This window comes from Sceloporus occidentalis, unplaced genomic scaffold (assembly GCF_023333645.1).
Source record: "Sceloporus occidentalis isolate IW3139 unplaced genomic scaffold, rSceOcc1.0.p SCAF_1, whole genome shotgun sequence".
NCBI lineage: Eukaryota > Metazoa > Chordata > Lepidosauria > Squamata > Phrynosomatidae > Sceloporus > Sceloporus occidentalis.
In genome coordinates, this window is record NW_028316981.1 from 290421367 (window position 1) to 290446953 (window position 25587).

A 25587-nucleotide genomic window follows, 5' to 3' on the forward strand; every position below is an offset into this window, starting at 1 on the left:
AAGAGACAAAACAGAAAGTGGAAACAAACAAAAATGGATAAACTGAGTCATCTTATTCCCTTTGAAGTGTCGAGATACAATATGAAATCTTGGCAAACTGGGGGGAAAGTAAAACCAGTACCTTAGTTGTTGTTTTTTCTTTCTCTTTTCAATGCATTTTAATTCATATTTTTATTTTATTTCTGTCTCACCTTCCTGTCAATATTGGCCCAAAGTCAGTTTACAAAATAGATTAAAGCAAAATATAGGTAGAAGCAAACCATAGCAGTCTTTAAAGAAACAGGTTTATTAAATAAGCTATTCTATTAAAAACAGCACCAAATTAAAACTATATAAAAGCACTTAAAACATAGGAGTCATGTCCAAACTATAGCACACTGCACTCCTTCATTAAAAGACCCTTCCACAGCTACAATTCATGGCTCAAAGCCTATCTTTTTCTAAGAAGGTCTTTGCCTAAAAAGAAACCCTGGTGGAACAGTGTTTAAATGCTGGTACTGCAGCCACAACATTGTAAATTCAGTCTTTAGAGGAGGGCTCCAAGGTCTACTCAGCCTTCCATCTTTTTCTAAGTTGGTAAAATGAGTACCCAGCTTGTTGGGGGCAATTGGCTTACACAATGTAAACCACTTAGGGAGTGCTAGTTCACTGATACGTGGCATAGAAATGTACTTGCTTTTGCAATAGAAATGTACTTGCTATTGCCTATTGGTGGAAAGACAGCAGAAAGGGGGCCAGCCTAGCCAACTGTGACTTCCACAGTTTGGGAGCAGCTACTGAGAGGTTATTCAGTTGGTGAAAAAAAAATCCTGGATAAATGTGGGATTAATATCTGTTATTCACATGCATTTCAAATGCATCTGGTAAGGTTTTTCAGGGGGTACCCAAAACCCAACAAATCCTGTGATAAACAATCTCAGGATTTTTTTTTCAGGTTTCCCGAAAGATTTGCATTCTTGTCTGTGTGAATAATTGACACAAATACACCCAGGATAAACCATGTTAAAACTCTGTATGTTTCAGGATAAAACTTGAGCATGTTTTCAATACATCCACATCATCAGTTCCAATATGTGAACAACAGAACTCACACAGATGCACATAGATGTGGTTCTGATACAAAAAAAATAGTGTGAATGACAAAACCGGAATGCATGAGTGAGATTATATGCATAGTCACGCTAACAAAAACATCTGAATAACCTCTGAGAAGGCCCTGGTGGGACAGACAGAAAGACTTTCCACAATGTTCTCAAAACTTAGGCAAGCTCATGTAGAAAAATAGTCTTTCAGATAGTCTGGACTTGAGCCATATAGAGAGAGCTTTATAACTAGCACTTTGAACTGTTCCTAGAAGCAGACAGAATATACACTGCAATTTTAGAGGAGCTATACTTGTGAGTGCTGAATGTCTGAGACCTCTATGACTGGATTTGGATTTTCTTGTAGGTGTCTGGGTGGCCACTGTTAAAAGTGGGAGTCTGGACGAGTTGTACCTTTGGTTTAAATCAGCATTTATTTAGGGGTTTTCTTTTTCTTTTTACCACCCAGCAAGGGCATCTTGGCAAGCCTGACCTAACCCTGCAGTAACCTGTTCAGTTATGCAGCTGGCACCAAACTGTTTGATATTCAAGCAGCTAATTAGCAATAGAGACAGCTTATTCTAGCCCAAGGGTGCTTTTGATCTCCTGCTGCATCCGATATTTATTAGGGCTTGTAGGAGAGACAGGCTTGAAAGGGGAGGGTGGAAGAAGAAGGGGGGGAAACACCCACACCACAAGCTGAGCGAGACATTTGGATTGAACAGTAGTTTACTTATAATTTACAGACTTGTAGTACTTAATATATAATGCAATAATCTGTGCTCTGCCATTTATCATTCAGGGGTCCCGGCTGCAGATTATAGCTTAGGGCAGTGCATCTGTGCACAGATCTGGCAGGAAATGGCTTCAAAATCTTGAACAGCTGAGCACGATGTCTTGGTGTACTCAGAAAACCCAACCTCTGCTCCAGAGGTCATTGGCATGCTTTAGACCTGACAGGCCAAATTGTTAAGCATGTGACTAATATGCATAGAGAACACAGGGCTGCCTGATGTTGTGTATGTGTGTGTGCGTGCGTGCACGCACACACACAAGGGACAGGCAGCAAGCCTGATGGCTGGTTAGTGGCTAGTCTTAATTTTATGTGACAATCCCATGAAGGAAGTGCCGGGTGGGTGACTAAATGGAGCATATTGATGTCCCACTGGGTGTAGCCCCTGTTGTTTTGACAAATTCTCCTTAGCATTTATCAATCAAGCCTACAATGGGGGAGTGTGCTGAATATCTAATTCAGACAAGGCTAGTCAGGCCTAATAGAGGCAAGCTAGCATGTTATTCAATTTGTACTTGTTAGCGATGTCCCACTGTCACTGGGCAATTTACCTCTGTACTCAGCAAATGAAAAGAAGAGATTTGCCTTGCTTCAAACACTTACATGAGTTACAAGCAAAATTTTAATTAGCATGTCATTACAGTAATAATTTATTGCTTCTTTGTAGCTGCCCTAGACTACAGTTTACATTTTACCTTTTTTCTCCCCATTGCCTCCTCTGCACGCTTTCATATTTACAAGCTAGGTAACTTTTTGAAACAGAAAAGGAGGGGGGAAAAAAACATAAAACTGAAATAAGTCAGTTGACAAATGATGTAACAGGATGGGATTTCAATGTTTGCAGAGGCCCAATCAATTTTCTTGGATATTTTTCATCTACTTGCTACCAGGGAAGAATTAATCTATTTTCTTACATTTAGATCCATCCAAGGAATCAAGCAATTTATGTTTCTCCAAGATATTTCATATGATATACATTAGATTATTTTATCTTAAACCATAGGCAGATTATCTTGTTAGTGGAAAGGGAGATTGAGAGACACACAGAGAAAGTGATTTATTAATCAAACAGGAGAAAAAGAAACTGTAGCATTTAGCATCTACTTTTTTTCTCCAAGGAAAATTTGACTTGAATTTAATTTCACTAAAGAATGTGTGAACAATAAGGGTTAAGCTCTTAATATTCCAGTCCATTCTTTTCATAGTAAAGTTGATGACAATTATAATTTTTTAATAAAAGAAAAGAAAAGAAAAGAAAAGAAAAAGAAAGATGATACTAATATTTTCTCATTGTGGGAATGCAAAATTTTCTATGGATACAGCACAACTCATAAATATTTATTTATTAAAGAATTGCATAAATATGAAAAGAGGGATGGAAAAGAGTATCTTGTGGTATCTTTAAGACTAACCATAGAAGTGAATGGTGGAATAGACTAGTTAGTCTTAATGGTACCAAAGACTCTTTTCCCCCCTTCCTTCTTTTTATACTGAAACAAACTCACATGTTTCTCTCTTTGGAAAAAATGTAATCAGAATTCAAAATGATCACATCTAAATGACCAAGCTAACAAAATTAAATTAAATATGTATGAAGTATATTAAATAAATAGTTTTAAAAACACAATTCCTTCTATGTAGAACAGTCAGCATGAATATGCACACCCACACATCAAACAAGCCTTTATCGATTTTGTTTGTATTAATTTGTATACTAAATTTCTTCCAGTAAAGGACCCAAGGTGGCTTACAACAAAATAAAGTATAGCTAAAACGTATTTGCTAGAAAAGTTTAAAAGCCATTAAATAATCCCATTAAAACAGTTTTAAAATGCAGTAAAACAGAGTAAAAACGATAAAAGCTCACCCTATTAAAAACCCTTTCTCCCACCCAGTATGTTAAGATCCAAATGCCTGCCTATTTAAAAAGTCCTTTGCTTGGTGGTGGAAAGACAGCAGACAGAGTGTCAAGTGTCTCCCTGCCTCCCATGGGATCTCCACAACTTGGGAGCAGCCACTAAGAAGATCCTCTCTTGTGTCCTCACCAAAAGCACCTTTGAATGTAGCAAAACAGGGGGAAATTCCTCCCACGAGTACATATCACTAATAGGAATGGCAGGGGGAAAACATGTCAAAATCAAGGTACAGCATAATTTAAACCTCTCAAGGATATCAGAGTAGCAGCATTACATGAAGACTTTTAAAAGTATAAGCACACAAATCTCACTTAACACCCTATCAATAGAACCATACTTCCATGTTCAGACCCCTTTCCTTCTCATATAAAGTGCACCCACGTCATACATGGGCACATTTTATGCAGCTTTCAGCTTACGTTGAAAGCCCTGTGCCATTTCCTGAATGGGGCATGCGCCCATGGTGTGCGCACCATGGTGCAGCATGAGTACAAGCCCCATTATTCTCAATGGGGCTCAAGCATAGGCATAATTTGCCTCGCGTGACAGGGTCCAGAACAGATCCCCGCGTAAGTTAAGGGACCACTGTAAATAATGCCATAGAAGACCACCAATATTCACAAATAATGAAAGTAACCGGTCATCCATCTGAATCTACCTTAACCACAGTTCTTACTGAGACCATTTTCCACCACAGGCTTCTCCTTCTGTTGCTTGAAGTGCAAAACCAGACAAAGCCTCATGACCCCATGAATTTCATAGGATTTTCTTAACAAGAAATACTAAGAGGTGGTTTGCCATTCCTGTCCTCTGAAATATAACACACACTACCTAGTATTCCATGATGTTTCACCATTCAAGTCCTAATCAGGCCTAAAACTGCTTGGCTTCTGAGATCAGATGCTTATTAGTAGCTGGATGGGAGATAACCATGGAATGTATGGTGTGACACATAACCTATTATATAACACACCCTAAATAGAGTAACATACATCCTCCAGCATTTTACAGATGTAAACTGGGGCACATGTGGGCAAGCACCATCACAGTGTAGTTAAGCTGGCAAAAACTATTAATGAGCTAGATGAAGCCTCCTACGAAGAGCAAGACTTCACCATGTCTTGCCATCTCCTCCCTGCTGAGTTAATTGAGTGCAAACTGCTTTTTCACTTTGATTTGAATTTGTAGCTATTGAACTAAGCTGAAAACAAATGGAGAAATTGGGAAGAGGAGAGGGAAACTGGGATATTTTAAAAGCCTCTGAAAAAATTAAATGACAGAGGAGTAATTAAGATTGAGTGTGCCAAATTGGGACAGTTGGATGGTAGGGTAATGCCACGTCACAGGTGCCTACATTTAGATTCTAGCTACTAGCTCAGGAAGAGCTACTACTTAGAATCCTTCATCTTTCAGCCAAATGGAGTGAACCAGATAGGCAACCAGGCCTTAAAAATCTCACAAGATTGTCTCTAGTCTCTCTTACACAATCATATATATTTAGAACTATATATCTGCAGAAGCCAACAGAAACCAATAATGACTATTTTTTCCAGAAAAAAACCCTGAGGCTAGGGAACAGTTGTACACCCAAAGCCTTTTTGCAAGTCCATGGGCCTTGAACATAGGTATGCCTCTCAAAAGCAGAAAGTGTAAGATCCTGTCATCATGAAGGTATTGCATAGCTGTGTGGCCAATACATCAGCAACTGATACCCAGTTGCAGTGGAGGCTAGTTAGTAACTTGGCACTACTGCCCTTTATTTGACTTTTGCTGTGAGGCGGGGAAAGACAGAAGGAGTCCATAGCAATTAATATTTATCTCTGTCTCACAAAGATGGATATGATACTGAGATGCAGGCTGAAGACATGATCCAGAGGTGTGTGGCTGTGTGTGCAGAGCCCAAGGCTTGTTGAATGTTTGCCTTGAGCAGCAAGTTACCCACTAAGTGTTGATCACTTTTAAAAAAAAAGAAAAGAAATATCTTCCACTTAAAATAAATAAAATAAAAGTAGAAAACCAACCCTATTGGGTTGGTCCAATAGCATGGCATAATTAAGAGTATAATCCACTTATTCTGTGAGCCTTCCTCCCTTCCCCTTAAGCAGTGGAGTAGATTTTAAAAAGCAGGGGTTCATTATGACAAACCTGTCACTATACTCCCAAGGACACATCCAAAACAGAGGTAGTTGTGTTGATCCATATAAACCACAGAGCTTTAGCGATTTTCATGTCTACCTGAAACAGGTCCTTTGTGAAGCTTATGGGTTTTGATTCTTATCTGAGACCAAGCTATCCCCAAATGCTTTACACTATCAGTAGAATAGCTCACATCAGTATATTGTTGCTAGAAAAATCCATTCCCATTTCTGTCTTCTGAGAGATTTGAACATGAAATCATCATTGCTGTCGTCGTCGTCGTCGTCATCATCATCATCATCATCATCATCATCATCATCATCATCATCCCTGCTAACTAAATTAACAGTATTAGTACTTCAACCATGATAACACTGCTGCTAAGAACATGAAGACTTTGATGTAAAATAGTCTTTTTCAGAGGCTGGAAAAATTACAGTGGGCCCTCCACATTCACTGCGGTTAGGGGCACAGGACCCTCATGAAAGTGGAAAAACTGCAAACAAAAAAAACAACAGATGGTTTTCAACACAAGTTGAAGTTGTGCTGGAGGACCTAGAGATTCCCAGAGAGAACATCTCCTGGGCAATTCTATGGTCAATATATGCAGGAAGTTGACCATGAAATTGAATGGAGGACCTACAAATGGCTAGAGAAATGTTCTCTCTAGGAATCTCTAGGCCCTCCAGCACAACATCTGGTGGAAGGTGGCCAGAGAGTCACATTGAAAGAACTAGAGATTCCTAGAGAGAACATATTAATCAATTTGGTAAATAATCAAAGCCAAAAAAGTCAAAGCCACAGATGTGGAGGGCCAACTCTACTTTCTTGGATTCCAGGTGCCAGAATCCTGCAGCTGTCATGTTGTGGCTATGTCATATTGAGGATTATGGGAGTTCTAGTCCAATATAAAGGTGCTTTGGGTTACTTTGCCTGATGAAGGAGACAGTGGAGCTGCAAAAGCTTACATAATATACTTCTGTGCATTTTGGTTGTCCTGATAAAGGTATCACTATTTTGTGGATTTTGGATGTTGTTGTATTTTGCTGTATGGCCAACACAGATACCCCTGGATGTGTTTTCCTGTCCTATTTCTTAACTTTCTAATGAGCTGGTTTTTAAATGGCTTCTTCCCCCTTCCCTCAGTCTACTTTGTGTAACATCTTCTGTCATGAAGAGAGCTGGAGGTCTTGAAAGCTTGCTCATGATTTTGTTCATATTTTAGGGTAGTCACTAAAAAGTATTTCCTAACTTCTGATTTTAGAAAATCTGTACCAAAATGTTTTGTTTTGTTTTTTAAAAATTATTCAGTGTCTGAGAAGAGGATGGGTGTCTCTTCTTACTAGCAGGAAGAAATAACATAGAAATGTGGCCCTACCCTGAAAATGTTCAGAGTGTGAATGGTATGAAGAAGTTGCAGAACAGCAACAGCATCTCTTTCCTTCCATTTTGGCCATGTTTTGTCTAAACAGATGAGTTGCAAAATGGGGTGAGGCGGTTTCTTTCAGCCTGTGTAGACACCCCTCTGACTTTGCATTTCTCCAAATTTTCTGGTATAATGTATGGCTCAGAAATTGCACAAAAAATGAATTTTTTTGCTTCAGTAGTAATAATAATTTCAACTGAGGCAGCAGTTTGACAAAATGCCTTAGGATAGAATACATGAAAAATTCCAAAGCATTGAAAATAGGCTGATTTGTCTATGCCTAACCTCTGCCCAGATGTGCTATATTGGACATGGATTAATTGTCCAACTTTGGTCCTAAACAGATTGGCACTTTGTGCTGGCCTGGGGCTGAAACTAGGGCTAGATAGGGCCGGTCATCCATACACATCGTCATGGTGCACGAGCGCCATAATGGCGTCCCTTTAAAGAAGCTGCCTAGAGTGGTTTCTTTTTAAGAAGCGGGTTCATGCCGCAGCGTGTGGCTGCTGCGGCACCAATCAGGGGCAGGCGGCTTTTATCTACCCGTCTGTATAACCTCTTAGACAAGGCACCATCACTTCAGCTTGCCATTTGTTAAGAGGAGAGGATGGCCTACTTCAAGAAATGTTGTAATGATTTCAGAATGAAAACCAGAGTTTTCTATTAATGGTGGGAGGAAGAGTAATGATCCACATATCTTGTAAAAAATAAAAATAAAAATGGGTAAAAATCAGATCTTGAAAAAGTTTGCTTTTTTTGGACCACAACTCCCCAAATCTTTAAACCAACATGCTAGCTGAATGATTCTTGCAGTTCTGGCCTCTATCTCTGCTTAGAAGATCCATTTTTCTATTATGTGAAAATTACAGTTACAAGGGAAATTTTTTATAGCAACAACAAATATTACAAACACCAACACCACCTCCAAAACAAAACAACAACAACACAGAGACCAAAAAATTTACTGTGCAAGTTTAAAAGTAAACCATGCCTGGCTATGGTTAAATGTTAGATGAGTATTTGGCTAGTGATAGAAACTCTATCATGGTTTTTCTTTATTTCTCATCTTTTGATAAGTCTTTACCAGTTTTGTTTAATTAAAAAAAAGGAAATATGTTCTTTTGAGTATCAAGAGTGACATGTCCATCTGTGGCGTCATGTAAATGGAAGTGTATAAAATAAATAAAGGCAATTGTTTCAGAAACACCTTTCACTCTTAATTAAAAAACCTAAAAAAACCCACTTTACGAATGATACAAGAAAAGGGAGGGGGAGGAAGGGAGAAAGGGCACCAAAGCAACACTGGGTAGGCTTTGCAACATAATTGAATTAAGTCGTGTGTGCCACCTATAATCACAAAGCAAGGCTCGGAGGCTTGTCTTTTCTGAGTGTTGGGAGCTTGCCAGTCTTTGGGGAAGAGAGACTCTTTAAACTGGTTAAATGCCTGGCAAGCATGTGTGGAACCCTCCTAGCTAACAGGTGGCTGAATAAACCTCAGCTGGTGTTGTACAGAGCTCTCACACTGACCTTCTTGAGGATAATTTCAGCCTACACACATGCACACACAGAGTATTTGGTGTAGTGGAAAGTAATTGAGGATGAATAATATCTTCTAGTTGCTAGACTTATCAGTGGCCTGCTCTTCCACTCTCCCCGTCTTCTCTCTAACCCCCCCCCCCACGCCCTGTCCCTCAGCTGAATTAACATAAAGGAACAGTGACAACAGCAAGCTGAAAAGCGTAGCTGGTGGGAGGATTAAGTATATCATTGAAAGGAATTATGTTGTAAATGACTGGGAGGGCTCAGGGCTTCTGTTCCTTGGTCCCATCTGGTCCTTAAAGAATACCTTGTCGTAATTACCCCCAGATGGCTTTGTGCTACACAGGGTCTGGACAGCCAGGTGCCACTGTACCCTGCTGGGTGTGATATTCATTGCTTCATGCAATGGCTAAAAAAAGGGAGTGGGGGGAGAGAAAAAGACTTTATTGCAACCTCATTTCTTTCAGGGTATTACACAAATATGAAATGAAGCTAGCTCATCTGAACAGAGGCTTATTTGTCTGGAAGCTGGAGGGTGGCACACCTAACAGAATACCCAGACGGATGCTTTTTGCTTTTCCTTTATTATGATCACAGAAAAGCATGGAAGCATGAATGACTAGCTTTTTCACAAACGATTTGCAGGGATTTTTCATCCTTTTGCCAGATTGGTCATGTAACAATAACTATTTTAAAATGAGCTTATACTGTAAATGTGGGTGATTACTAGGAATTGATTCATTCATTAGATAACAACAAAACCAGGTTTCACCACCATATTTTGCTCAATAGGGAATCATAGCTAATCACAGATCTTTGATATGTGTACCTGTATGGTGTCTGTGAGGCATTACGGTGTAGTGGTTTATGTGTTGGACTAGGACTTCAGGAGAACAGGGTTCCAATCCCCATTCAGACATGGAAACTCATTGGCTGACCTTGGACAAATCACAGTCTTACTAAGAAGGGAATGACAAATAATGAATAAATCTCTTGACTCACAGAACCTGGTTTAGGCTCATAAACATCCAAGAGCAAGAAAGTTTAAGTTCCCCTATTGGGGAAGATGCTACCAAGTCTTTTAACTAATATCATCAGTGGGAGGAGAAAAGAAAGGCCTCAGAATTTTTTTAAATTAAAATTTCACATTTTCAAATTTTATTTTTTTAAAAAATAAAATTTTTGAAATGTAAAAAACCCCATTCTTTTAAAATTTTATTTAAAAACCATCACATTTTAACCAAATCTTCACCATGTATATGTAAATATATTTAGATTGTGCACATGATACTGTAATTTGAAGGTTGTGTCAAACTATTTCCATTACATTCAGTGGTATATGGGAATTACGATTTGTGAGTAACAGTGCAAAAAAGCATTACTAAGGATTATGTGATGTGAAATGGGAGGAGATCAATGGGGGCGGGGGGTTGACACCATGAGTTACAGCACCAGGTGACACCAACCCTAATGATGCCACTGGGAACAGCCTCTGGACAGCCATCTCCATCTGTGAATAAAGGGCTTAATTTCTCCTGAACATGGAAGAGCCAATGCTGTCATTTTATACTCTCCAATATTTGGCACCCAAAAACCAGGATACATGTGGCAAAGCTGTTAAGGAAAAAGCAACATGGGATATACAGTGACTGAAATAAAACATGTATGTGAGAGTCAGGATGACTCAGCAAAAGCAATTAGGAGCCACACAGGTGTAAAAGGTAATGTAATTAACAAGTCCTAAATGCCAAGGACAGAAATGCAAAGTGGATAATTGAACACACCTGAGAATTGTTAAGTGGACAAGGTGAAATGATGAAATCATTAATTGTGGGATGAACCAAGAGAACCAATGAAAATGGTTGTACACGCCCACTGGGTGGAAACTGACAAGAGTGGGTGGTGTTTTCCAATGACTAAAATAATTGCTTTGAATCCCAATGTATTTTGTGGGCAGTAATGGATAGTTGTGGAGTATTGGATAGTTTTGGAGCTGTATATAGTAGAATAAAGTAGATCTTTTATATAAGACTACTGAGTTGTCTGGTGTCTTGGGTGAAGATACAAGAGCCAGCTGGATCCAGAAGAAGTGGGAAGACTTCTGTGGAAGCAAGAGTGAGAAGGCTTGGAGAGTTTGTCAGGGTCTTCAGCCTATTCTCTATAACTCTGCTGCTTTAGAGCAAAGCTTTAACCACTGGCCAAAACTGGTCAGTGCTGGTGCGTAACAAGGTGGTGAGTTCGAGCCAGAGGTGAAGAGCTACAACTCCCATCATCCCTGACAAAAGCAACATCAGAGAGGGTCTACATGGCAGAAATTATTAATGAGGAAGGACACAGAAACTAGGAGAGACTGCAGCAGTTTGCTTTTGTCTAAGCCTACTGGGAAGGGCAAGACTCCTCCAGTTCCTGTCTTCTCCCTCATGCTAAGTGAGTACAAACTACTTTTGTATTCTGAACTCAGTTTGCAGCAGTAAAGTGAAGAGAAATGGGGAAAGTAGGAGGAGGAGAGAGAAACAGATATTTTTAACGTAGCTGAAAAAGTAGGGTGACAGATTAATTGGGACTGTCCAGGTATGCGATTTTGTGCTAGCCTAATATGGCTGGTTATGGTTCAGTGACTTCTAACAGAGTACAAATAGAAATTTAATTAAGGTACAGACATTTAGCTGTGATGAAAACTGTGATAAAAAATGGATGTAAAAGCCTACTATGACGCCTGTCTTTATTGTTCTCTTATTTCTGGCAAGAGATATGCAGCATCTTTCCAGACACTTCTCAGCAGCAGCAGTTCCAGAATGCTGAAATTCATATGTCTTCCATAATTTTTTATGTTTCAGTTCAATGGAAATAAAAGTATTAGCCAAAAAAATTGCATTAGTCAACCAGTAGTTAGCCTATCAGTATGTTTGGCTGGGTTATGTACATTATCTCTCATCTCTATCTCTCTTCACCCACCCACCCATTTATTTTTCATTTTAAATTATTTTATCTGATTCATAAATAACTCTAAATCAGACTGACATTAAATTTAATGTTGACTGACTATGGATACTGGGATTGGGCAGGCTCCCCAAAAATTGAAATCTTGCTCATTTGCCCCAATGCAATCAGTCACCTCTAGTGAGTTTAGTAATTTTAATTGAGAAAATATTGTTTTATTATTTTGTCACTGTTTTATTCGTATTGCTTGGTATTTTCTAGAGGTTGGCTCTGTAGTATTCTAAGAGTTTGGGGAATTTTGTAAAATGAAAAATGGGACTGCTGGTTCCTATGTCATTGGGGTGATCAATCCACTCTGAGTTTTAATCTGAATTTTTAATGAGTTATCCAACAGTGTTCAATCCCATCTTGAAAGGCTCCTTTCAAGTTAAAAATAAAATCTGGAGTGAATTCACTGACATGGGAGCTAGTACTCACAACTGTGGTGAAGGAGAAAGAGTAAGTAGAACAGAGGCTCATTAGATCAGACCATAGAAATGTTTAATCCAGCATCCTATTTCCCACAATGGCACACCAGAAGTCCATTGGAAGTCTACTTTATAACTTTAAGGACAGGTAGGCATTCAGGAGAGATCCTTTTAATTTATCACTGCAATCCTGGATATAAGAGAAAAAGATCTATATATAGGAGACTGTGTATTCACTGCATATTACATGAAGTTGATGATCTTGCACAAAGCTGATGATCTGCATCATATTCTATTAAACTGCCCAATTTATTCAAATATAAGAGAACAACGTTCCTCATCCTAAAAACTAACTTTTGGTTTATTTGTTTAAAGGGGTTAGATAAATGGTGACTGATTATTTAAAGGCTGACAGATTATTATTATTTGTTTGTCTTTCTCCATCGTTATTAGATAAAATCATTCAAAAGACAATGCTGTATGATAGTCTTGGTGACTCTAATTTATGAAGTTATGAATGTTGGTTGGTGATTGTCTGATTTATTCTGGATTAGTTTTGTGATGGCTGAATGAATTGATACAAATAAAGGCCTTTGCTTGCTATAGGAAGGCCACAAGGAGGGCAAAGAACACAATAGTTCTCTCCCAGTCATTATTGCCAAGAGGAAGTACTACCTCTCACACCTTCACATACAGACATCATGACTAACAGCTTGCTTAGGAACCAGTTCAAGGCTTTAAAAATTGCTAAGTATTGTAGTGTTGGAAGAATGGCCTTCTCACAGCCCTTACTCTTCCTCACTTTAAAGAAGATTGACGCCTGAAACAGATAGGCCAAAAAGAGTAGCTTCCAGATGCTTTGGCAGCATGGCATGCAGATGACACATGCTCCTAGATTGACTGGAAGCCAAGGACAAAATGGGAGGAGGAGAGAGATACTGGGACACTGGATACTGGGAGATACTGGGATACTGGGACATTTGAAAAACAGCTGAAAAAGTGGGATTACAGAACATTAACCTGGATTATCCTTGACAAATTAAGAGAATTGGGTGATATATAGACTGGCACTTTGTGCCCGCCTGTGAGTGGAGCCACAGCATCTGCACACTGGACACCATGACCCCGCCTCCTGACATCATGATGCTGTACGCACTTCTAGATGGTGTGATTTGTATTTTTTCACATTCACAGGGGTCCTGTGCCCCTAACCCCAGTGAATGTGGATGTGTGTATTAGTCTTTCAGACTGTAAGCCACCTTGAGCCCCAATTTTGGGAGAAAGGTGGGTTACTGATCAATGTTTTTATCTCAGTGATTACTTTGGAATTTTTCTTCAAATCTTGGTTGCAGTATGCATGCATAAATACCCACATGCAGAGATATGCTACACCAGCACAACACAATCCTCATGCACAATATTAAAATTACACAACATGTATCAATGTGTAACTACACTGTGTAACATTGCTTTATACATCTGTTCTACTATGGCAAATAATTCTCCCCAATTGCATAATGTAATATATTCATTTGTATGTCATTAACAGGATGCCAGTCACTGACTGAATCCAATGTGCATTCCTAGGAAATAAGAAAACTTCAGTGGTATCTTTCCAAGAGAGTAGCCTGGATTAATAACAGTGGTCTGTCTTAGCTTCCAACACTCATTCCCTACAAATGCTCAGCTGTTTTGTTTCTCTTCTTAAAAGCCAGAGCCATTACAATGGGAGTGCAGGGGAATAAAGAAATTGCCTCAGGAGATGAACTTCACAGACAGGCTTTGATCATATCCAGAAGAAATACAAGTGTTTCTTTTCAGGACATGGTTGCAGATTTCTACACAATGTCTATATGGTGTACTCTGCTTTCAAGATGTTGCACTTAAAAGCACACTGTGTTCAAAGTCATTGCAAATAGTGGAGAAGAACAATATTGCAAGAACCATCTTCCCCCTTTTACTCATTGTCTTCTCCCCCTGGAATTTTTTTTAAAAAAATATTCTTGGAACTGTATTAAGAGTGTACAGAGTGCTGAAAATATACTAGCCTTATTTCTCCTTCCTGGGGAAAAAGTTTCACATTGAAAGTCTGCAGAACTTTTATTATCTAATACAGATTACTAGGTCCATGTATTTTTCTCTTTTTGTGTATCGCTCTGCCTCTTCTCCTCTTCTTTCCTCTCCTGTCCACTCTCTTAAGGAAGGATTGCTCACACTTCAACCTTCCTGTGAGGCTCATTTCTAGATGCTGCAGATCCCCATTTTCACAGGTGGAGCTTTCCATTACACTGGTGCCCCAACAGCTAGTGCTTCACCAGCAATAGGACCAAAACCAAGGAAAATCGAGGCTTGTGGTGACCTCCTGGAGGGCTTTTTCTGCTGTCACCCCCAGGCTCTGGAACGACCTGCCGGACGAGATCCGTCAATTAACATCTTTGGACAGCTTCAAAAAGGCTGTCAAGATGGATCTCTTTGGGCAGGCCTTCCCAGACTAAAATATCTCGGTCTCAGGATCTCCCTCCTCCTCAGTAATGTCTCCAATGCCCCCTTTTCTTTTCTTTAGAACTGAAGTTGCAGTGGTTTATCGGTTGGTATTATTTTGTTTAATTTATTGTTGTTTTAACTAGTTATTGTGGTTTTAATTTAGATATGCAGTTTAATAACTTTTTAAGGGGGGAGGGAAATATATTGTTTTTATGCTTTATGTTATTTTAATATTGTAAACTGCCTGGATTGTTTTGCCACAGGGCAGTATATAAATAAAATATTATTATTATTATTATTATTACATCGGGGCATGTCCTTGATCCAATCACTGTTTTGTTAACAGTTGAGTCCAAAAAGGGATTGTCCTTTTTGTCAACCATGGCAAAGCACATACCCCTCCCCCAGGGTTGCTGACCATGCTCTAATCTCAGAGAGGAAGATCTAGTTTTGCACCCAGCCTCAAAGGCCTGTCCAACCACTGCAAAGTTATCCACAGTGCCTTTTTTCTGCAGTCAGAACTTCGGGAGTATGTTTGGAATGTGAAATAGGCTTACTGGGTTGCATATGGGACAGTTCTTCTGTAGGTTTAATCAGTATCAAATACGGGATCAGGAAGAAGTATGTAAAGACATACTGTCAGGCAGAACTATTGCACTGTTTTTCTCCATCTCCATCTTTTAGTTGTTGCACCCCACCTGCCAATACAGCTGTTTACTGCTCAGTGATGAACAAATGAGGGGCTCTGCAGCATCATCCAGTTCTATTCCTGTAACTGGACACACAACAGTAATATCACCTGGAAACTACTCCAGTGTCCTCTTGCTCTCCACTGGCAAGTAAATAGCTTAGCTGTGGTGAGTAAAGGGAGCTGCAGCTGATAAAATGTGGATTCAGGGAGAGTGAGGTTGGAAACGTGCCACAGTTGTGCCTCAAGGAATTTTATGGTCCTTTTCCCCGATCCAGGATTTGTTCAGAATTAAAGCTGCAGGAGTCTCCTCTTGCAAATGAATAATCTTTACAATGCCTCAACAGAATATTTAAATGATGAGGGATTGAATCATGTGTTAATCTAGCCATAGGCAGGCCTGGTCAAATTCTTAACACTTGAGTGGTATGCAATTATGTTCCACAAATATCTCAGTAAGAGCTCAAATTCACTTTAAAATCCTTTTTTGCACATCTGCACACAGCGGAATACAATATAACTGGATATACAGAACATCCAGAAGAAGCCATTTTGCACATTTTTAGTATAATAGAAAAGACCATCCCCCCCCCCCCCCCATGCATCCATTTTAATTTTAAATATTTCATATTCCCATTTCTTGAATTCCATTTGCTTGTTTTTCATTCCTTATCAGAACATTCATTCTGGGGTTTTATTCATTTTCACTTTTCAATTGATTTCAGCAAGAGAACAATTCTACTACTACTACCTGTATCTTTGGTATCATTTAGCCAAATGACAAGACATTTCTGATGAGTATATGTTGCAGAGTCATCTCTTCCATGGGAAAGGGGAACATCACACCTCCCAGCTTGCATGCCCTTTCAACCAAGTCCAGACCCATTCCTGTTGGGACAAGAGTCTTTATTCTAAGAGTAGGTCTATATTGGCCAGAATACTCTGGGCTGTTCCTAGAGCATTCAAGACATGAAGCTACCCCAAATTCTCCCATTAGCTCAGCATACTGGAGAGATGTCAGGCATGTGTTTACACATCATCCCATGGCCCAGCACTGCCATGGCTGGCACAGGTTGCTCCCTTTGAGGTCAACCATATGGCTGGGCACCTCATTGCAACCTCAGAGGGAGTGCCTTGCACCAGCGGTGGTCATACCAGGTGGCAGAGCTGGATGTTGTATAAACAGCAACCTTCCATTGTTCTGAAGTGCTCTGGATTTTCCTGGAATATCCGGAGCAAAAGGTAGGGGTTTTAAAAAATCAATTTAAGGCAGAAATGGCCCAGACATGGTGTGTAACTGGCCTTCCCATAAGAAGACATGCCATACCCAAAATGGTGCTTTGGCCCTGCATCATCTGGGCAAGGCAACGTGAGAACAGAGGAAAACTGGTGTAAATTACCCATGTAGACATACTCTAAGTTCTCAGATAGGAAAGTGGACAATGCACCATTGAAAGTAGCTTCAAGACAAGCTTCTGTGGTACATAGGTAAGTAGTCACAGGATAAGGACCTTGGTAAGACCATGGTACAGCGCGCTCACGCCATACGTGGCCTTGAGCATACGCGCTCAAGCCACGGGGCATGCGCGGGGCAGAAGGGGCGGCGCATCCCATTCAATTGAATGGGCACACGTGCCCGTTGTGCCCCACGCGCGCGCGCACTATCACGCACGAGCCCCATTGGAAACAATGGGGCTCGAGCATAGGTGGAATTCGCCTTACGCGGAGGGATCCGGAACGGATCCCCCGCGTAAGGCGAGGACGGACTGTAAATAGTTACAGGATGATGTGCCCAGAAAAGTATGAACTAGGAGGGTTGGAGTCCCAAGGAGCAAGCAAACAGAAACCAATCAATTAAGAAAAAGTATTCCAAAGACAAGAAAGAGTGGTTCACATCAGATATCTGTAGTCCTCTCTTTACCATGATAACTTGCTTGGTTTTTCTTTCTGTAGAGGGCTCAACTCCCAGCACCTCTAAGCTCTTTCTTGGCTTACAGACAGGCTGTTACACAGGTTCTTGGTCCACAGCCCTTCTTCCTTTGCAAATGAAGTTTAAGGAGAAACAAGAAGCCTCTAAAGGCCTTCTGTCTTGTAGCTCTTCCTTGTCACAGCTCCTTGCAGCTCATTGTCCTTGTCAGTGGTCTTTCATTGGTCTTTTTCTCCCACCCCTATCTTTTATTTTATTTTATGTTATTTTTTTGGTGTCATAAGTAATGTTCCTTCTTAAGTCTAATCTGCACTGCAGAAATAACACAGTTTGACCCTGTTTTAACTGCCATGGCTCAGTGCTATGGAACCCTGGCATTTGTAGTTTGTCATAGCACCAGAGCTCTCTGACAGAGAAGGTTAAATAGATCACAAAACTACAAATCCAAGCATTCCATAGCATTAAGCCATGTCAGTTAAAGTGGTGTCAACCTGTATTATTTCTGCAGTGAAGATTAAACCCTACATAACATTTCAGGACATTGTGGGATCATAATGAATGGTATTCATCAATCAACCATCTTCCACTTAGATGTGCAATTCTTCACTAATTTTATCCTTAATAAAAAAAATCCTAGTATGAGAAAGTCTATGAAAACTTCAGTTTCCAAATATTATTCTTTGTTTGGGACAACCTTTGCACAAAATTCACATGTAGAATTTTTGTGCTGAAAACAGTATTTTTTACAGAAGAATCAACATTTTTCCAGTTCCCATTTTCCTGGGCAGATGATGATGATGATATTTATTTATATCCTGCTCTTTGTTAGGTTAAATGTCCCTTTAAGGAAATATAAAAATAATTATATGGCTGTAAATGGGGGGAAATACCAGGTGCCAATCCTTTGTAATTAGTTATGTATATAAGGACTCTGAAACCCAGAGTAGGTGTGGGTTGAGAGAGGAGTTGGTTTGGTGAGTTTGGATAGTAAATATAACAGACAGTATATGTCAAAGCTTTTGTTGTACATATTGCAACTGGAAGATAAACGCCTCCAAGGACTTTGGAAGAAGTCAACCCTGTCTGTGCCTTATTTCAGGTTAATCAGTGCCTGTCTGCCAAATACTACACACTGGGTTGTACTTCTGCACTCTGCTGTGTGTGAGCTAATGCTGAGATCAAGCACCTCAGACAGTGCTGAATGTTGGCACCTCTGTTTGGGCCTACTTTGTTTTTGCCACTGTACAGCTGCAGTACACAAAGGGGAGCCAACACTCTTTTCCCAGAACTGGGTCACAGACAGGCTCACAACATTAAAAGAACAATACAGTTAAAACATAGAAAAATGATATATTTTTTAATAATCTTTATTAAATTTTACAATAAAACGTACAGAAATCAAGAAGATACTACTTCAAATTTTGACAAAATTTCAAATAAAGTTTCAAGTTCTAGTCTTGTCATAATGATTCTTCTTGTCTTCTTGAACCCAGAAAATTTAACTTCCGAATGTTCTTGTGGAAATTAAGCACTCCATTCTTGTGTAGTCTCTTCGTCCCATGCACAGCGTTTTGCTATGATACATCACCATAAGAAAAATGATATATTAAAACAGAATTAAATTGTTACAATATTAAAATAGAATACTTATTGAAAGAATAAAAATACAGTTAAAAAGATAAAAAATTAAAAACACTTAAAATGATACAACAACCTAGGCAGATTTTTAAAAGAACTTTCTGTTTTAAAAAGCCTGCCTGCATAAGAAGGTCTTAGGCTGCTGGTGGAATGCCAACAAGGAGGGGGCCGTTCTGGTCTCCCTGGGCAGGGAGTTCCATAGTCTAGGGGCAGCTACCGAGCAGGCCCTCTCTTGCGTCCCCACCAACTGTGTTTGTGATGGTAGTGGGATGGAAAGAAGGGCCTCTCCAGAGGATCTCAGGGCCTGGGCAGGTTCATAGAGGGAGATAGAGTTTGACAAATAGCCTGGACCTGAGCTATATATATATATGCATAATGTTATATCCTTAGCAGAAAATGCTGATTCCTGTGCAATAAATGCTGTTTTCTGTTCAAAAGTACCATATGAGATTTTTGTGAAGAATACGTACTAGACTACAGAGATTCCCATCGGTCTAGGCTTCTTTTCATCAGAGTTTACTTAATCCTGTGAAACCTGTTGTCCAACTCTTCAAATATTTTTTTAATATTTCCAGTCCTTTTTCATAAAAATAAAAGTTATATAGGGCAATTTGAATGTCCATGGAGCACCTTTTAGAAGAAGCCCTAAGACATAAGCCTCCATTTCCTGTCCTTATTTCATTAAATCCATTTTCACATAAAAGCTGATGGCAAATTATCTTGGAGTCAGATGCTGGCTGACCCCTTCCCCTTTATTCTGTAATGGAAATTCCCCTTACACCTGATCAGTAAATAGACAAGTGGACTCAAATGCCAGGACACATCTTTCCATGATATTCTCATTGTCAGCTCCAGCGAGGTAAAGATGTAGAGCCTGACTCCTCAGAGGCCTGCTGCAATATTGATTCTTTATTAAGCTACTCACAAGCTGAAAAGGAAATTTCTGCATGAGCCATCAAAAACACCCTGCTTACAAACAACTTCTTTTGCTAATTTTAATTTCCACTTTCCAAAATTGCTCAATCATAATTTTGAATTAGACCATTGACTTAAGCTTCAGAGAAATCATAATTCCTTTTGGGAGAGCTGTAGAGGTTATTGAAGATGCTTATTCTTCCTCTTGTAGGCTATTGATCCATTTGTGTCTTACAGGAAAAAGAAACAGAAAAATGGTAATTATAGCAAACTGTTTCATGCTTACTGGCAGACCTATCTTCAGCTGAATTGGAGAGTGGAATAGTGAACTCTAATGAAAGTGCAAATGCAGTTGAGGTTCAGAGATTTTTGACACACACAAACACTCACACATTATTTCAAGTGACAGTGCTTGGAAAAGTTACTTTTTAGAAAGACAGTTACCACAATTTTGATTCTGTGGCATGGATAGTGGTTAGAGGATTCTCATAATTTCATTCCCTAAAAGTAACTTTTCCAAGCTCTTCTCAGAAAATGTAAGTAAGATTTAGGTCATGACTAAAGGATGCCTACATCAATCTGTTTCCATTCTTTGTCAGTTTTTGCTAATGGAATTGAAATTTTATTACTTGTTTTTTACTGCTCTTTCTCCTCAGTTGTCACATGTCCAAGAAGGGGAGTGGTCTCTTCCTACACTGACATCCCTCTATGTGTGTGAATATGGTTTATATATGTGTTTTAGGATGAAAGGTTTATTTTTCTCTTTTTCAGCACTTTGATACAGCCACATAGGATGCTAGAAGTCACTATGATAACATCTGTCATTTTAAAGGGAGAGTGCCTAACACTGATAGTAGTACAAAAAAAAAAAAAAAAAAAAAAAAAAGGAACCCTGTAGCAACTTTGAGATTATCTAAGACATTTCTAGAGCAAGCTTTTGTGGATTACAGTCAACTTCATCAGATAGGACAGGAGTTCACATGGATAGGAATGCATTTTCCCCATCTCAAAGAAGCTATGGTGAAGAATAACACTTCTGTGCCTTTGAATACTACTGCTGTGATAATAGTAATCATATACTCAGGGAGAGAAAGTTTAATCCTTCCGTCCCTATATTTTTTCTAAAGTCCACTCACCATCCCAGGTTGCCATTAGCTTAATTAGGGTAAGTGTAATTTGTTGGATTTTAATTCCTCAGGAACATAACTTTCAGTGACAGCAATGAATGTATATTTTGTAAGTTGTATGGTGGATAGTGAGGATGTGCAGCAGCTCAAAATCCTAAGGAGCAAAACCACCAATAGCAATTGCTAAAGAAAATGAACTAAGGTTTCTTGTAAACCATTCCATTAAAGATAGGAAAGTTCATAGACAGCAGAAATGGACAGACAGTAAACTAATCTATTTCATTCTGGAAAATATTGAATTAAACTGACCTGAGGATCTGGATCAAAAAGTCTTTAGTCATACTAGGAGCTGACAGGAAATACTCCAGAATGAACAAAATATCACAGAGCTCTCCAAAATAAAATCAGAAAAGGCAAGAGAAAAACTTGAAACTTTCATGTAACAAGAGATTAGGATACTTTGGGTCACCGGCACCTACTTAACTTTATGCTTCTCCCTGACCATTTGGGCCGGGGAGGAGATTTTGCTGGCCTCTCATTGTAGAGAACAGCATTTTAAAAGAAAACAGCATGCTCTGCTGGCTGTTGAGAGAGGAGTGGGCAGGGTTTAGCCTGCTTGAGGCTTCCCTGCCCAAACTCCTCTCACTTGGCTTCAAATGCTAGCCCACCCTCCCACCTCAACATCAGTGTGAAAATTAATTCTGGTCGCCTCGGGGCCGGGTAGGAATTTTCTCCCCTTTCCAGGGTTTTTTTGCCTACCCCACACTGTTGGTTGAGGACTTGGACAATTGGCATGGGTGTGGTCATAAATAGGTTCCACGCATAGGCGGGGGGGGGGGGGATAGACGTTTCAGTGAACACCTCGGCACCCTCCTAAAGGGTGAAGCTAGGTCTCTGGAAATCACGTTTAGGTCTTGCGAGTAAACGTGAAGGGAAAGAGACTTGCCTTGGGACTGGCTTGAGATTTAAACCCTCACTTAAGTCCGGTGAGTTAAGTGGGGGAGTCTTGGGTTGGCCTTCCGGATGTGGGCCAGCTGGGGAGCAACCCAAGGTAAGGATTGCCCTTGGGGCCCAGGTGTTTTAGCTCTTTGGAAGCTTGGGAATTGGTCTTGGAGCAGACCATCCGCCAGCTGTTCCTACACAAGGTTCTCCCCCCTGGTTTTTTTGCAGTTCTCGAAGAAATAAGTTTAAATAAGTTGAGTTAAATAAAGTTGCCCATTTTATAACCCAGTTCTCTGTGTCTGGTCTCATTATTAATGAGTTGGTCAGCAATCACTGCTGCTCTCTCTAAGACATCTTTAACCCAGTGCTGACCACTGTTGCAAATCTTACAATACAGAGGTGGAAAACTTCAGATCGTCCAGGACCAGTTTCATCTTATCTTGAACTTTGATTGGCCTCACTGCTAACTTTTAAACATTGAAAATGAGGCAGAGCAAAGCTTTTCATGTGGTGAAATTGGCCATTTTTGTGGTGAACTTTTTTCAGTCCATGTGTTTGTGCACTTTCTGGGCTGTTTGTGACCGGTAACCTGCACTTTTTCCATCCATTCCCCCTCCAACAAATACATAAGTGAGGGAAAGGGAGAAGAATGTTATTGTATAGGGTTGCTACATTTTTATTGGACCTAGGTCCTACTCTGTTGTTGTTGTGTACCTTCAAGTTGTTTCTGACATGTCAACTCTAAAGTGAACCTATCATGGGGCTTTCTTGGCAAGAGTGGTTCAGAGGAGGTTTGCTATTGCCTTCCCCTGAGGTTGAGAGCATGTAACTTGCCCAAGGTCACTCAGTGGGTTTTATGACCAAGCAGGGAATCAAACCCTAGTCTCCAAAGTTGTAGTCCAACACTCAAACCACTATGCTAAACTGGATTTCAGGATCCTACTACACCTGTGTATATATTCTGCCTTTCTGTAAGTGGTCAAGATACTTACAGGAAGAAATTTTTAAAGCCATATCAATTTTAAAACCAATCGATTCAAACTAAACAAAACAAGAGCAAAACATTTTAACACAAAAAGTAGCACAAGCCAAAAATAGATTCCTTGTGACACACTACACCGAATCATCTTCCCAAAAAGCTAGACCATGGTAAAGTGGCCAGCAGTGAATACACAGCTGAACTTCATTCAGGGATGGTCTATAGCCTAAGAGATGCAGTAAAGACTGCCCAGTTATGCATTCCTACATGTCTTTCAGTAAATAAAAGCTTGGCTATCAAATGAAACTCTGAGAGAGCTTTGTGTGGATGTGTATATAAGCCCCAGACTTACTGGGACATTGAACATTAAATTGGCATTTAGAATGGGTCCAGGATAGGAGACAAACTACCAATCATTGAAGCTGGAATATCACTGGCATGGTATGTTTTGACCATCTTGCTCCAAACTAAGCAACTATGGGATTGCTGGGTTCTGCCCAATAGATACTCAAGAATAGGGTTCCTGGCCCTTCCTTTCCAGTTCTCATGGGGAAGAGGGAAATTTCAGTGTGTGAGCACTGCCCTGAAAAGTGTATGAGTGTGTGTGCATAATCATTTTTTTAAAATTTGTTTTATTTTTAAATTTGAATGACATACAGTGGGTCCTTGGTATTGGCTGGTGTTTGGTTCCAGAACCATACACCATGAATGCTCAAGACTCATTATGTACAAAGGTGTAGTGAAATAGTTTCCCTTATATAAAAAGAGAAATATCATTTTGGGAATTTTTTGTTGTTGAATATTTTCAAGCCATGAGTGGTGGGATCCATGGTGAGAGAATTTGTGGATACAGAGGCCAACTGTACTTGGAACTGCTTTGGTTAATGCTTAATTAAACTAGCAGGTCCCACCCTTTGTGACAGCTCCATGGGCAGTCCCATGTTCTCAAATGTTGGCCTGAAATCTTAGGGCCTGACTAGGTACTAATCTAGACAACACTATTCCAAAATGTTCTTCAAAGTTAGTCATGTTGAGAGTATCTTATACAGGAGGCCCCTGCTTATCTGATGGGTTAGGGACTGGAATGCTGTCGGAAATTGGAATCAGTTGAAAAGTGGAACCCAGGATTTTAAGCTTGCAAATGTGTTTTGTCCATTGAAAAAGGTAAATGTACCACTTTTGTATGCATGTAAAAACTAAATAGCACTACGCAGACAGAAAGGGAGACAGACTGTGGACCTCTTCTCACGGGCCCTGGGGAACAGGCCTGGCATGGAAAGAAAGGGGGTGGGAAGGGAACAGAATGGGGAAAGGACACATTTTACCACACTCTAGAACACCATCAATGCTGCCATAAGTCCCCATTCTGAAAATCGCCTCTGTAGAATGGCTGGGGAATGGAATGAGGATTTCCAGCAGCATTGGCGGCATTCTGGTGTGCAGTAAAATGCATCCTTTCCTTCCTGCCCCCTTTCGTTCCACGCCAGGCCCATTCCCCAGGACCTATGTGATGAGGTCCAGGCTCTCTCTCTCTCCCTCTCACACACACACACGTAAAGCAAAATGAACAAAGGCTTATCTTTAGTGTCCTGTTACTGTATATATAATATATTATATTATATTGCACTGTATACTGTATTATAAGCACAAATACGGTATAATAATACTGCAAGAGACTCATTGCCCACAATTTCAGGAGCACCGTGGACTAAATGCAGAGACGGGGGGGGGGGGGGGGGGGGGAGATGCCAAGCAAAGAAATGGCCTGCCCGACGAGATCCATCAAATCACCAACTTAGACAGTTTCAAGAAAGCTGTCAAGACGCATCTCTTCTGGCGGGCCTTTTTGGAATAAAGTACTCGGCCACTGTCATCTCCATATGTCTTTGGCTCTGCCTACTGTTTTAGCTAATTGTTTTAAATATCTATGTTTTAATGTTTTTAGGTACTTTAATTCTAATTGTTTAATTCCTTTATAAGGGGGCTGGGAATATTGGGTATGTACTGTTTTCATTTTAACTTGTAGGTCACTTTGATTGTCCAGACAAAAAGCTGGATATAAATAAAAGGTTTATTATTTTTTTTATTAAGCAATGTTCGCATTGGACTTCTATGGACACTTGTTTTGGATTGCTTGTGTCCTTGTGCACCCTGCTTGCAAAGTTTGCTGAGAAGGATAAAAAGGCACCAAGCTTCTGTAATCAGCCTGGTACCCTTTTCTGCCTTCTCAGCTGACTTTGCAAGCAGAGTGCACACACATATGCAAGAAGTCTAAAGCAAGCCTCCCTAAGAAGAAGAACTGATTGAAGCCTGCTCTTTCTATACTTGCAAATCACATAGAAAAGTTCAATTGATTCAAATAGGGGCCCACTCTTTCTGTAGGCAACCCTTGGGACCCTTGTTGGCAAATGTTATTAATGTGGCAAACGTTATTAATGAGGAGGAACAGACAAGTTAGGAAAAGCTGCAGCAGTATGCTTTTGCCTCACTCTACTGGGGTGGGCAGAATTCCTCCCTATTTCTCTCCTCTACTCCTGCTCTTAATTGAGTGCAAACTACTTTTACACTGTGAACACCATTTGTAGCAA